The sequence below is a fragment of the Eschrichtius robustus genome, chromosome 9 (genome assembly GCF_028021215.1).
Source record: "Eschrichtius robustus isolate mEscRob2 chromosome 9, mEscRob2.pri, whole genome shotgun sequence".
Taxonomy (NCBI): Eukaryota; Metazoa; Chordata; class Mammalia; order Artiodactyla; family Eschrichtiidae; genus Eschrichtius; species Eschrichtius robustus.
The window spans coordinates 22,385,609-22,400,197 of record NC_090832.1 but is presented as its reverse complement, the minus strand read 5'-3'; positions in this window follow the sequence as shown (position 1 = coordinate 22,400,197).

Below are 14,589 nucleotides of genomic sequence, written 5' to 3'. Positions count from 1 at the left end.
ACTAACAGGAAATAGATAGATGATAGATTAATAGATGATAGATAGATGGATTGATAGTTAATAGATAACAAGGAATTCGTTCACACAATTATGAGGGCTGGCGACTCCCAAGATCTGCAGAGCGAGTCAGCAAGCCTTCCAGTCCAAAGGCCAGTAGGCTCAACACCCAGGAAGAACAAACGTTTCAGTTTGAATCTGAAAGCAGAAAAATGTTCCCGTTTAAAGTCCATCAGGCAAGAAAAGTTCTCTTACTCCGGGGAGGGTCAGCCATTTTTTTCCATACTGGCCTTCAACTGAGTGGATGAGGCCCACCAACACTAGGGAGGGCAATCCGCTTTATGCCATCTGCTGACTTAAATGTTAATCTCACCCAAAACACCCTCACAGACCCAGGATAAGGTTTGATCAGATATCTGGGCACCCCATGGCCCAGTCAAGTTGACAGCTAAAATTAATCCTCACATAAGGAAATAGCTTTTTACTGGGAAATACACATTGCAGTGTTTAGAGTTTAAGAGTCACGATGATGTATGCAATTTACTCTCAAATGGTTCAGATAAAAAAGTTTTGGGGAAAGAGAGAGATAGTAAATAATAAAGGAAGGAAATTGAGCAAAATGTTAGTAACAAGTGAATCTGAGTAAAAAGCATAGAGATATTCTTTGTACTCCTTAACCTAAATTTTCTGTAAATTTGAAATTATTTCCAAATAAAATTTTCTTAAAAGCCTTTCAATGTCCTGCTAAAAGTACTTCAGCTGTTTCCCATGCATTCGGGGTGAATCCAGCTTTCCTCACTTGGCCCGCAGCGGGAGAAACGGCCCAGCCTCTGCCTGCTCCTCACCTCAGCTGGTCCCGCTCACCTGCCACAGCAACCCCCAGTGGCCCAGCACCACCCAGCACTCGCTCTGCTCCTAGAAGAGTCCAAGGGCATTCTCTCCACAGAACTTCACACTTGCACGCTCTCCACCTGAAAGCTCTTCTTCCCTCTTCACGCGGCCACTCCGTCTCATTGCTCAGGTGTTTTATCAGATGTCACGTCCTCAGAGAACCTCTTCCTGAAGGAGCCCATACTCAGTCACGCTGCTCTATTTCACTTTACTCTCTGAACTGAACCATGGTTACTCACTCCTTTACTTACTTATTACACTTCACTGGGACATACATTTCAGAAGGGCAGTTGCCTCATCCGCCATGTTTACACCTATATCTCTGATATATAATACATGACCTGGCATATGGTAAGTCCTAAAGAAATAATTTTGAACAAATGGATACATGTTTAAGTGCCTATAGCACCCAAACCTTTTTTAAAAAAATTTTTTTCTGTTTCTTTCTTTTATTTATTTATTTGGCTGTGTTGGGTCTTCGTTGCTGCACGCGGGCTTTCTCTAGTTGCGGCGGGTGGGAGCCACTCTTCGTTGCGGTGCGCGGGCTTCTCATTGCAGTGGCTTCTCTTGTTGTGGAGCACGGGCTCTAGGAGCTCAGGCTTCAGTAGTTGCAGCATGCAGATTCAGTAGTTGTGGCTTGCGGGCTCTAGAGCGCAGGCTCAGTAGTTGTGGTGCACGGGCTTAGTTGCTCTGCGGCATGTGGGATCTTCCCGGACCAGGGCCCGAACCTGTGTCCCCTGCATTGGCAGGCGGACTCAACCACTGTGCCACCAGGGAAGCCCGAGCACCCAAACCTTTGAAATTAAAATTCTTAACTTATTATCTGTTTTTCATTCATATTATATAGGCTTTTCTAGTTTGTGACAAGAATTTTAATGATAAATATTATGTTACTGGTGAGTATCAAATATAGATTGTTATAATAGAGAAGTTAAGAGAAGTACTAGTGGATAAAGAGAAACATTTTTAAAGTAATTCTTTCAATCCAAAAATTAAATTAGGCTGACCTAGTTAATGTAAAATCTCCAATAGGCATAGTAGTAAGAAAATCTCTTGGTAACAGGTCCTTGAATTCCAAATATCTAGTACAATACCCAGAAACTAGTAAAGTGCTCATAAATGTTTAACAAATGCAAGAAATAACCTATCAGTTGTTCATAAGAGGATCACTCCAGGGAAAGTGAAGAGAGAGGGCTGATTTTGCACCTTGAAACATTAAAACAGATACATTTTTTTTTAACTAGAAAAAGAGCTCATGATTGTCAGAGGTAAGTTCTCCTCAATGGAGTAAGAACAACATTAGAAATAACAATGACAGCATCTGCCTCAGGATAGGAACCACCTTCTTAACATTTTTGTTTTGTTTGGTTTCAGAAGGTTTTTTTTTTCCACACCTCTGGTTCAATTGATGACTCGTACTTCCCAAGAAGCCGTATGTTTCTGTAGAAGGCATTCACTCTCTGGATTCCCTAGGGTTGAGAGCCAAGCAAATATAATAAAACCCCTTTTACCCATCAAAAACAAGAATGAAATTCCAATTTCAGCATGATTTAATTAGCAGGCTGTAAATCATTTTGGTATTGAAAGCATACACTCATCATTTTTACAAAAAATCTAGACTTTTCCAAGTTCCATGCATTTAGGTGGAAGTGTAGCCTCTGGGAGGTCCCCTTTGGTTGCTATGTCCTGTGTATTTGCCTCCCCTGTTTCTCACTTTGCAGCATGCCATACTCTGTCTCCATGGCAAGGACAACGTTCACTTACATATAACTGAGCTATTTTGTAATTAGTTTTAAAACTTGAAATTATCATTGGATCATGATTCTGTGAATATACAAATGTACTACTCTTGACCTCTTCAATAGTGGAAGACCAGTGTTGCCACGAGCATTTCCTAAGCTTAAGAGAACACCAAATTGTCAATCCAATCTTTCTTTTTTAAAAAAATGAGATATAATTTGTATGGAGTAAAATTTACCTTTTTAATGTATAACACCATGAATTTTGACAAATGTATGTAGTTGCATAACCACTACCACAATCAAGGTACAGAACAATTCCACCACCTCCAAAAATTCCTTCCTGACCCTCTGTAGTTAAGCCTTCCCTCCACTCCCAGCCCTGGGCAACCATCGATCAAATCCAGTATATGAACACATACATCATACCTCACTCTTTCACCCTAATGAAAGTAAGACTTTATTAGAAGGAATTCAGGGATAAAAATGAAATTTCGTCTGCAGAAAGTGAGAAAAGGCAAGTTAATAACGATACCCTTATATTTGTTTCCATCATATGTTATGTTTAATTATTTTCTCTGTATTCTCAGTATGTAGAACTCTTGGTTAATAAAAAGAATGTTGTTATATGTCATGGTAGATAAGCAAAAAAATCATTTTGGTGCCCGTGGTGAGCAAATGACATTTCCATAGCAGTATCTAAATTATTAATTAGCTTATATTAACCTTCTGAAGTGATTGATACTAATTAACAAACCATTCTCTTAATCAGGGATATGAAAATGGTCTCAATTTGAATCCTGACTAATTGCTAGTAGCTGGCAAGAATTCTAGGTTACAAAAAATTCTGAGGCTTAATAGGAAATTTTCATATGAAACATTTAAGTCTTAGAAATTATTAAACATTATATGTGTATTATCTTATTTAATCCTAACAAGAAGCCCAAGAGAATTCCTGTTGTTATCCTTCTGCCATGAGAGGGGAAACTGAGTTTTAGAGTGATTAAATAACTTATTTAAGGTCAAACGGGGAGAAGTGATGAAGGTGGGATTTGAATCCATTTAGTCAGACTCCAAAGGTTAGTATTTATCAACTTTGCCACTTTGCCCCCAGGAAATTAATCACACAATGCATGTGTGTGTCAGGGGGTCATGCAAATATTTCTGAGGAAGTGAATCTGGGGTGAAATTTGAAGCATGTGTTGAACAGAGAAGGAGGCAAAAGCACAGAGCAAGGAAGAGCTTTTCGGGCAGAAAGTAGAGCAAGTACAAAGGCCCAGTAGGTGGAGGAACAAGGCACTTTGGGGGAACTGATGTGCCCCATGTGCCTGAAGCACAGAGCCCAGGGAACGAGAAGTGCGGGAAGAGACCAGAAGAGAAGCCTGCACGCTAGGGCACTATAGTGATGTGAATGACTTTGATCTTCCTCCCAAGGGCATTGGGAAACCCTGCATCATTTTAAGCTGGCCAGTCATACAATCAAATGTAGGCTTTCAAAAGGTCACTCTGCCTGCAGGGAGGGAGGCTTATTCACAAGGGTAAGAGAGATGGAAGAATATTGCAAGCCATCCAGTTGAGGATAGTGTCTGAGTCCTCTCACTTTCTATATTCTGATGCTTGGGCATCTGGGGCCTGGCTGACCCTGGAGGGACTGCCCTCCCCAGGATTAGCTAATTCCTAGAGATTGTAAACAACTGGCCATCAAGCATATCTTTACATGCAAACCAAACAATTCAGAGCCCATACCCCCAACTGTCTTTTTTTTTTTTTTTTTTTTATCAAGCTCTTACGATCTGGGCCACTATCCACCTGCCCTAATCACCCCAAGACCAGGTACCAGACAACCAGACAGCCCTAGAGCCCACTGAAATTATTCAACCAGCTAAACCTAAACCTGTTTACCCTGCCTTGCCCATCCCTTCCATTGGAAACCACAATAAAGGCTTCTGCCATGTTACATTCTCTCTCCCTCTGCCTCCTGACAAACACTGGTGCTTCCCTGTGTGACCCCCCCATGGAGCGGTATGCCCCCTCCTCTTGGGATCTGTGAGTATAACAAACTATCTTTTCAATGGCAATTATCTCCTGAACCTTTGGCCTTGCTGTACCTCAATAACAGTAAAACCATATTTTACAATAGTGGCATAGTGGAGAAGAGAGGGGACATCTGAGAGATATTAGAAATCAGTAGGACATGGTGATTGATTGCATACGGGGTAAAGTAGATGTCAAGAAGGAAATCGAGATTTCTAACCTGTAGGCCGAGAGAAATAACAGTAAACACTTACACAGCATTTGTGTTGTTCCAGGCCCTGTTCATTCAATTCTCTTTAAAACTTTATTCCCATTTCACGCAAGTTGAAACAGAGACACAGAGAAGTTAAGTAGTCTGCAGTGGCCGAGACTAGCGAACTATTATCCATCTCCTCTCTTTTGCTTCCTGAGAAGGCAGCTGGGCTACATTTTTTCAGCCTTTTTCGAGGCTAGGTGTGGCCAAGTGACTGAGTTCTGGCTGTGAGAACATGGTTGGGGGATGGTGTGTAGCACTGCTGGGCCTGGATCATTAAATCCTCCCATGTACCAACCATCCTTCTTGATTAATGAATGGACTCTGGAAGCCTCCTGTTACATATGGTGGAGTCATAGGTAGATGGAGCTTAGGTCCCTAAATCAAGGAGAGATCAAGCAGAATTTTTCTGTAAAATACCAAAAAGTAAATACCTTTGAGGACCAAGAAGCAGAATTGAAGGTATTATGTAGATACGACTATAACCATTTAAAATATGGTAATTTAAAAATGTAAGAACTATTCTTAGCTCATTGGTTGTACAAAAAAAGTGCAGCAGGCCAAATTCAGTCACAGGCCTTAGTTTACCAAGCCTGCCCTAAATCATTGCTTAAAGGAAAGCTACCTGCTGATCTAGTAAACTTTCCATGAGTTTCCAACAGGCAGCTTGTGTGTCCAGCCCCTGAAACTTGGGGGCTGTTTTTTCCAGCAATTAGCCTCCCATAACTTACCCAAGGCCACATAGCTGGGAAGTAGCAAAGCACAGATTTGAACTTGCTGATATTGCACAATGCTGCCTGTTGAGAAAGAGGACAAGTTTGACTGTTGACATCCTCCAGGGGCTGGGAAGCGGCTGAGGAGGCTGGCACGCTTCATACTGCCATCCCAATTCTAAACCTTGAGTCGGAAAGAAATGCACAGAGACAAGCAGTTAAGAGTTCTACGTTACACAACTGTGCCTTGAAAACCCACATGTTCCCAATTTAATAAAGAGCTCTTGTCTGATAGTGTCAAGGATAATGGCTTGTTACTGTTCCTTCAAGGAGTAGGACTAATGTTCCGCTTCTTATAAATACCCCCTAATTGCCATTTCTTCCAACTCCGACTCTACCTGCCACCTTCTCAGGAGTGTCCCCCAGTGCAGAGTCCACCCAAATCTGGAAGCAATACTGCACTTCTGCTGGAAAAAGGTGGGATGGAGAGATGTATAAGGGCTGGCTCTGGGACCATCCCATGCTTTCCAAAGTCTACCTTCCTTAGAGATTTTTGACACCTTATTTAAAATGACTAAGAAAACAAATAAAGAATTTTTTTTCCCGGAACTTTACAGAAAATAAAAATGAAAGGAATGAGGTCTGGTATAGATTATCCTAAACACGTCCATGTCCAAAATATTGGATGGTGTATACTGTACCTAAAAAATCGGCAAGTCTTCCTGGTATAAGTTTGGAAAGAAAGAAATTGGCATTCTAAAACACCATTTCTGCTCATTCTTGCCATCTTTCCCCACCAGGCAGGATTTGTTTATTTCGGTGTTTATAGTTACCGGTTGGCCTCAAAATAGTTATTTTAATTCTGAGATCTCACTCATGGACAAAGAATGTGAAGAGAAGTTTTCTGTGGTGATGTTTGCATTTTTAAATTAAGGGTAATTAATCTCTCTTGTCCATCTCAGGAAAAAGAAGATGATTAATATGAAAACAGAGGTTGTTAGAAGAGAAAGCAATTAATAATGATTCATTTTGGGATTTTCCTTAGACTTTGCTTTTTTGTTTTTGGTTCAGGAAGGTAGATGAAAGATATTATTTTTACTTATCCTGGACTCTCAGTGTTTTAAAGACAAACAAATGATGATCTATATCTGTATAATTTGCCCTATTTGTGACTACTCCATTATTGGTTGCTGTGGTTTGGTTCTCACATGCCAAATTCTAGAAATGCCATGCATAGTAAGTTGTCTTATACAATGCAACCAGAACTAGTGGTTGACTGATTAATTTTAAAAAGTCAACTGATCATAAAAACTTCATAATTACATCTTCAAATATTTCCTTTTAACTTAAAAGTTAAAAATGCTCATACATTTACCATCTTTTAGCGTACTATAGTGTGCCATCTTTCTTTTGAGTATGAGTCTGTTGTTGGAAATCTAATCAGGTAGCTTAAATAAAACCCAATCACAATAAATTAAAATTTGAATTTTAATTTATTTAAAGAGGAATGAGAATTCAAAGACATTCAAGAATCAGTTGGAGGGAAGAATCATTTTTTATTTTATTTTTTGAATCTTTTACAGTTGTATCAACCACACATAATTCAATGGAAATTTTTAGTGACTCATCTTTATTAAGTCTTTCTAAAGCATATAACTTAGTCATCATAGATACAAGCACTCTATGCTTGTCGCATTCGTACTTCATAGTTTTATGGGACATTTAAATTATGTAACTTCAGTAATCCACAAAACTTGCATAAACTGGTTTGGGATTAAATTCGACCGCAGATAATTCAACTGGTGAACACCAAAAATGCACAGATGTATAGGGAGCAGCTTTGAGCATTCAGCTTGGTTTGTGAAGAGAATGAAGAAATGCAGTACTCTTACGAATCTATTAGGTAGAGGTCAATTTGAAGATCTTTGAATGTGTATGTAAAGTGATGTTTGCCTGCTTGTAGATTTTACAAGTCTACGTTATCACACTGAATAAACATAGTAATAGGGAGACTGCATGTACTACATTAATGTAATAGATATAGAAGTGATCTTGGTGTCTAAATTACTTGGATTTGAACCTCATCATCTTAGTAATAGCAGCCACAAAGTAGTAAAAAAGCAGTTATTGGCATCGTTATTTTTAAATTGACTCAAATAGTAGTAGTCTTCTTAACACACTATGGGTGAACTTATGTGTTAACAACTATAATCAGAATAGACTTACAGAAATTGTCAAACGCTTTGAAAAACTGTTTCACACATAAAACTCAAAATGCTTGATTCCATGATATTGAGGATGAGCTTTTTAGAATAAATAAATACATTTCTGTCTGATGAATTTCTATTCATCTTTATTTCCCCCAGCTTGAAACAGACCAGTGGTTCTCAGCTGGGGCGGTATCACACACATAAACACCTAGGGTATTTTGGAAAATGTATGAAGGCTTGTCAATTACTGCTATTGTTGCAGGGTGTCATTACTGCAGGGAGCTACTGGCACTTAGTAGACCGGGTTCTGGGATACTGGGGTCCCAGCAATGTGTAGGACAGTTTTGTACAACTTTCTGATGTCCTTCCAGAGGAGACACTCATGAAAATGAGAGGTCTGTTTAGATCTATATGATCTAGAAACTGTTTTATTATAAAGACAAATTGGGGGGGGGTAGATCTTTAATAAGTCATTTCTGCTATAAGAAGACGTGTGTTTCTAAAGGTCACTGTGCTATGCAAAATCATGCAATAAAAACAACAGGGCTTATGAGAAAAATGGGTTAAGGGACACGATACTCAAAAACTTCATGAGTGACATAAATAAAAAGGTGGGATCCCAGTAAAAATAGTAGCACAGTTTTATACATGGTAAATGGTTAAGAAATACACAAGAACTACAATAAATACTTTACTGGAAAAAAACCTAAAGTTCGCTAGTAGAAGTGGGCAACAGAAGAGCCGCCATTTGTGAGTTATTGTGAAGTGATGGAGGGAGGGTTATGTGAAACTGGACAGAAAATTACAGCCCCATTCACTACGTGTGCAGGCGTGGTGAAACGAGGTAGCTGGTAGGTGTTTAGTGTGTTAGCATGTACATGTGTGTATCCCTACATGGCTCGTTCAGCAAAGTGCACTTCTCTGGATTTGCCTGGTGTTTCTCGCTGAAAAAGTCCTCATAAGCAAATGTATTATGTTCAGATTGTTCCTTAATGTATCAATTGCTTTCGAACAAATTTTAAAGCAAGTGTTACAACAGAACTAACTGTAGACTGAATTGTTCTAGGAAGGCAACTACCATGTAAATCAAGAAGAATGTTTTCTTTTGTTTGGAACTTTCCAAGATTTGTTCACCATTCCAGAAAATCATGTCCTTGAGGCAATGTCACTTGTGGTTCATGAGTTCCCAACACGACGCACTGGTATGAGCCTGCATTGGTAGCTGTCGTATTCCTGGTGATCTATGTAGAGGTGCAAGTACCAAAATATTCATTAGATCTTCTACTCTAACCTTTAACTGCAATAGTTAAAGAGCATTTATCTAAGAATAAAGAAATAAAGTTGTATTAGAGATTACGTTCCTGCCATTTCTCCCTTACATACAGTTAGGATATTATATTGAAATTTTTGAAATGACATGTAAAGGCCAATTATATTATATAAAAGGGGCACAATAAAATACGTATTAGGGAAAGAGGGTGGCTGTGAACCACGAGTATAGAGTATGTTTTTTTTTAAAAAGAAAGGAAATGTTGGCATATATTTTTATCCATGAATACATGTGAGGGTTAAATGAGATATGCCTGGCATATGATAGGCTTTAAATAAATGATAGTGGTACTATTATTTTTTGATACAGTATTAGAAGACACACATATCCAGTTGCTCCCTGCATCTTTCCTTTTGGATGTCCCACAGGGCCCTCAAACTTAGGAGATCAGGGTCACCAAACTGCCCATTACTCTCCCAAACATGCCCCCTACCCGGGTTTTTATTTATTTATTTATTTATTTATTTATTTATTTATTTATTTTTGGCTGCATTGGGTCTTTGTTGCTGCGCGCGGGCTTTCTCTAGTTGCGGTGAGCGGAGGCTCTTCTTTGCGGTGCGCGGGCTTCTTATTGTGGTGGCTTCTCTTGTTGTGGAGCATGGGCTCTAGGCAAGCGGGCTTCAGTAGTTGTGGCACGCTGGCTTAGTAGTTGTGGCTCACGGGCTCTAGAGCTCAGGCTCAGTAGTTGTGGCACATGGACTTAGTTGCTCCACGGCATGTGGGATCCTCCGGACCAGGGCTCGAACCTGTGTCCCCTGCATTGGCAGGCAGATTCTTAACCACTGTGACACCAGTGAAGTCCCCTACCCAGGTTTAACCAATAGTGAAAAGGCTTCATGTTTAACCCAGTAGTGACCAGCTAGCAAAGGAGCATTATCTGTGACTCTTCTCTTTTTTGAGAGGCCTATATCCAATAAACCCCCATTCCCATAAATTCCAGATATCCCCCTCTCTCCCGCCATGTGTTTCAAAGCTATCTGCTTTTCTCTAACCCAACTACTACCACATTATTTCAAGCTACCATCATCTCCTACCTCAATTATGGAAATAGCCTCTGAGCTAAGCTCAGTCTCCTTTCTTATCCCCTCAGATCTATCTTCTCTTTAGCATCAACTAATAGAAATACAATGAGCCACATATGCAATTTTCAATTTTCTGGACCATCATTTAGAAAAGGAAATGTGGGCAATCAATTTTAATAACAACTTATTTAACTTACTATATCCAACTTTTAATCATTTCAACATGTTATTCATATGAAAAAATATAAAAGATATTTGGCCTCCTCCTTCTGCTATGTCTTCAAAATCTGGCACATATTTTACATTTACAGCACCTATCAGTTTGGACCCGCCACATCTCAAGTACAATTTGAGAGAATTTTATGCTGTGCTGTGATACTCAATATATAATTTCTGGAAAGCCAGGTTTGACTCCGTGACTGGGCTTGAGTTGAATTGGAAAACATACCACGGTCCATCCCTTTACAAATAGGGTTCCACAAGAAGGGTAAGCCCTGATGCCCTAAGACATCCATTGTGTGTCATGAATTACTTCTCTCCTGTGAGAGTCCTCAAACTTCCTCTTCTACCCCTCTGTACACATACACCCTGAGTGATTTCATCCAATTCAGTGCTCTCAGCTACCAGTAAATGACAAGAATAGACAAACCAGTCTCCAGCTTGGCCCTTTCTTGAGACTGACCTCCTCCTTCTGAACTACTGTAGGGACCTCATTTCCTTACCTGCATCTCCAGATGCAATATAAACCCACTCTTTTTCTTGGTTAACAAGACCACCTCATTCCACTGCCCAGGTTAAAACTCCAGTCGTCTTTACCCCCTCTATCTCTCTATCCCTGATGCCAAATCAGTCACTAGTTATGATCAATTCTTCTTCATTAAGTAAAACTGTCCCTTCTATCTCCATGACCCCTTTGTCTGTTTGGATTGTTGCTGCCCTTATTTCCAGGGAAACGACATAGCTTCATAATTCTCCCAGTTGGTCTCCCTGCCTCCACCTTTTCTCAAATCCATTATCTTCCTTGCTGTCACATTGATTTTTCTCTGAATAATAACAACAACACTAACAATGGCAATGCACTTTCTTGCTTCAATCTTCCCTTACCTCAGCTCCTCATTGCTTACAGGGCCAGATCCACGCTCCTTGGATTGGATTAGGAAATTGGGCTTTGACGTACCTTTCTAGCTTAACCACGTCCACCCTGTCATAGACTTAGGGAGCTAGCTATAATACATCTGGCTTTTTCCCCATTCACAGCTTTACACAACCTGGATCATCTAATATGCCATTTTCCACTTTATTTTTATGCCTCACCTCTACCAGGATATAAAATGGAGGCAAAGACTTGCTGTGTTTTGTGCAGTACCATGCACCCAGCACACAGAACAGTGTCCCAGAGTACATGATGAAATTTATCTATTGAATGAGTAAGTCAATAAATTGTTCTGAGACAGGCTGAGACCTGGGACCCTTTGCTGCAGTGCTTACACCTGGACAAATGTCTCCTTGAGCAACAAAATACAAAGAAACTATAAGGGACTAAAAATAACTGTGTGCATGCACAGTTGAGGCAAATTATAGACAAGAAGATACAAAAAGACCAAAAAGATGCCACCGAAAACTACTAGAGCTAATCAATGAATTTGGTAAAGTTGCAGGCTACAAAATTAATGCACAAAAATCTCTTGCATTCCTATACACTAACAACGAAAGATCAGAAACAGAAATTAAGGAAACAATCCCATTCACCATTGCAACAAAAAGAATAAAATACCTAGGAATAAACCTACTTGAGGAGGTAAAAGACCTGTACTCAGAAAACTATAAGACACTGATGAAAGAAATCAAAGATGACATAAACAGATGGAGAGATATACCATGTTCTTGGATTGGAAGAATCAATATTGTGAAAATGGCTATACTACCCAAAGCAATCTACAGATTCAGTGCAATCCCTATCAAATTACCAGCGGCATTTTGTACAGAACTAGGACAAAAAAATCTTAAAATTTGTATGGAGACACAAAAGACCCCGAATAGCCAAAGCAATCTTGAAGGAAAAAAACGGAGCTGGAGGAATCAGACTCCCTGACTTCAGACTATACTACAAAGCTACAGTAATCAAGACAGTATGGTACTGGCACATAAACAGAAATATAGATCAATGGAACAGGATGGAAAGCCCAGAGATAAACCCACACACCTATGGTCAACTAGTCTATGACAAAGGAGGTAAGGATATACAATGGAGAAAAGACAGTCTCTTCATTAAGTAGTGCTGGGAAAACTGGACAGCTACATGTAAAAAATGAAATTAGAACACTCCCTAACACCATACACAAAAATAAACTCAAAATGGATTAGAGACCTAAATGTAAGACCGGACACTATAAAACTCTTAGAGGAAAACATAGGAAGAAAACTCTTTGACATAAATCACAGCAACATCCTTTTTGACCCACCTCCTAGAGTAATGGAAATAAAAACAAAAATAAACAAATGGGACATAATGAAACTTAAAAGCGTTTGCAAAGCAAAGGAAACTACAAACAAGATGAAAAGACAACCCTCAGAATGGGAGAAAATATTTGCAGATGAATCAATGGAAAAAGGTTAATCTCCAAAATATATAAACAGCTCATGCAGCTCAATATGAAAAAAACAAACAACTCAATCAAAAAATGGGCAGAAGACCTAAACAGACATTTCTCCAAAGAAGACATACAGATGGCCAAGAAGCACATGAAAAGCTGCTCAACATCACTAATTATTAGAGAAATGCAAATCAAAACCACAATGAGGTATCACCTCACACCAGTTAGAATGGGCATCATCAGAAAATCTACAAACAACAAATGCTGGAGAGGGTGTAGAGAAAAGGGAACCCTCTTGCACTGTTGGTGGGAATGTAAATTGATACAGCCACTATGGAGAACAGAACGGAGGTTCCTTAAAAAACTAAAAATAGAATTACCATATGACCCAGCAATCCCACTACTGGGCATATACCCAGAGAAAACCATAATTCAAAAAGACACATGCACCCCAATGTTCATTGCAACATTATTTACAATAGCCAGGTCATGGAAGCAACCTAAATGCCCATTGACAGACAAATGGATAAAGAAGATGTGGTACATATATACAATGGAATATTATTCAGCTATAAAAAGGAACGAAATTGGGTCATTTGTAGAGACGTGGGTGGATCTAGAGACTGTCATACAGAGTGAAGTAAGTCAGAAAGAGAAAAACAAATATCGTATATTAACACATATATGTGGAGCCTAGAAAAATGGTACAGATGAACCGGTTTGCAAGGTGGAAATAGACACAGATGTAGAGAACAAATGTATGGACACCAAGCGGGGAAAGTGGTGGCGGGGTGGGGTGGTGGTGTGATGAATTGGGAGATTGGGATTGACATGTATACACTGATGTGTATAAACTGGATGACTAATAAGAACCTGCTGTATAAAAAAATAAATAAAATAAAATTCAAAAATTAAAAAAAAAAAAAAAAGACCAAAAAGACCAATGGCCACTTCTGAAGAGCCGGGAGCAAAAGCAGGGTAGTGCGCATGTCCCCTGCACACACCACCACCAAAGAGGGGAGCAAACAACCTGAGCCATCACTCCAGCCCGACCCCTGGACCTGCACGTACCCTCACCCCATGTAAGGAACCAGCTCATTCCCCCTCAGTGAGCAAGCAAGCAAGGGAAACTGTTGCTTGTTCTTGCTGCCCCCTGCTGCAGCAGGGGCCCCCATAAAGCCTTGCCTGAATTTCTTGTCTGGCCTCTGATCAATTTCCATTGATTAAGAAGGCCAAGAACCCTGATCTGTAACAGTTCCAGGGCCACCTCTGCAGTGAAGCCTGCTCCATGTTTCCTTTCATTCTCAGCAGGGTGATTGCTCTCTCCTTTGTGACTGCAAAACACACCAAATGCGCCATTATTTTAGCACTAACAGCATACTGTATATATTTACTCACATATACATCTCTCCTCTTTATTTGAACTCCTTGATGGCAGGAATACTCTCTTATTCATCCTAAATGCCAATTATAGTACCCAGTTCATAGTAGGCATTCAAAAACTGTTTTATGAACAAGTGAATACATGAAATGAGTTAGACAGAGGAAGAAGAAGAGTATTTGATTTGGCCAGGGATCAGACACACACATGCACACACACACCCCCCCGTGAGAAGTAAGACACACAAATCACCCTATGCAACTAAATGTTGCAAGGATTATTCTCTGTGAGAGACAGATATTAGGCTGGCTGTGGTGGCCTTTAATTCACCTTTGTAAAACCCAGTTTTAAAAAGACAGTCTGGCTCATAAAACATAATAGATAAGTTGTAAATCCACCAATCTGAGATTTTTGGAATGAAAATA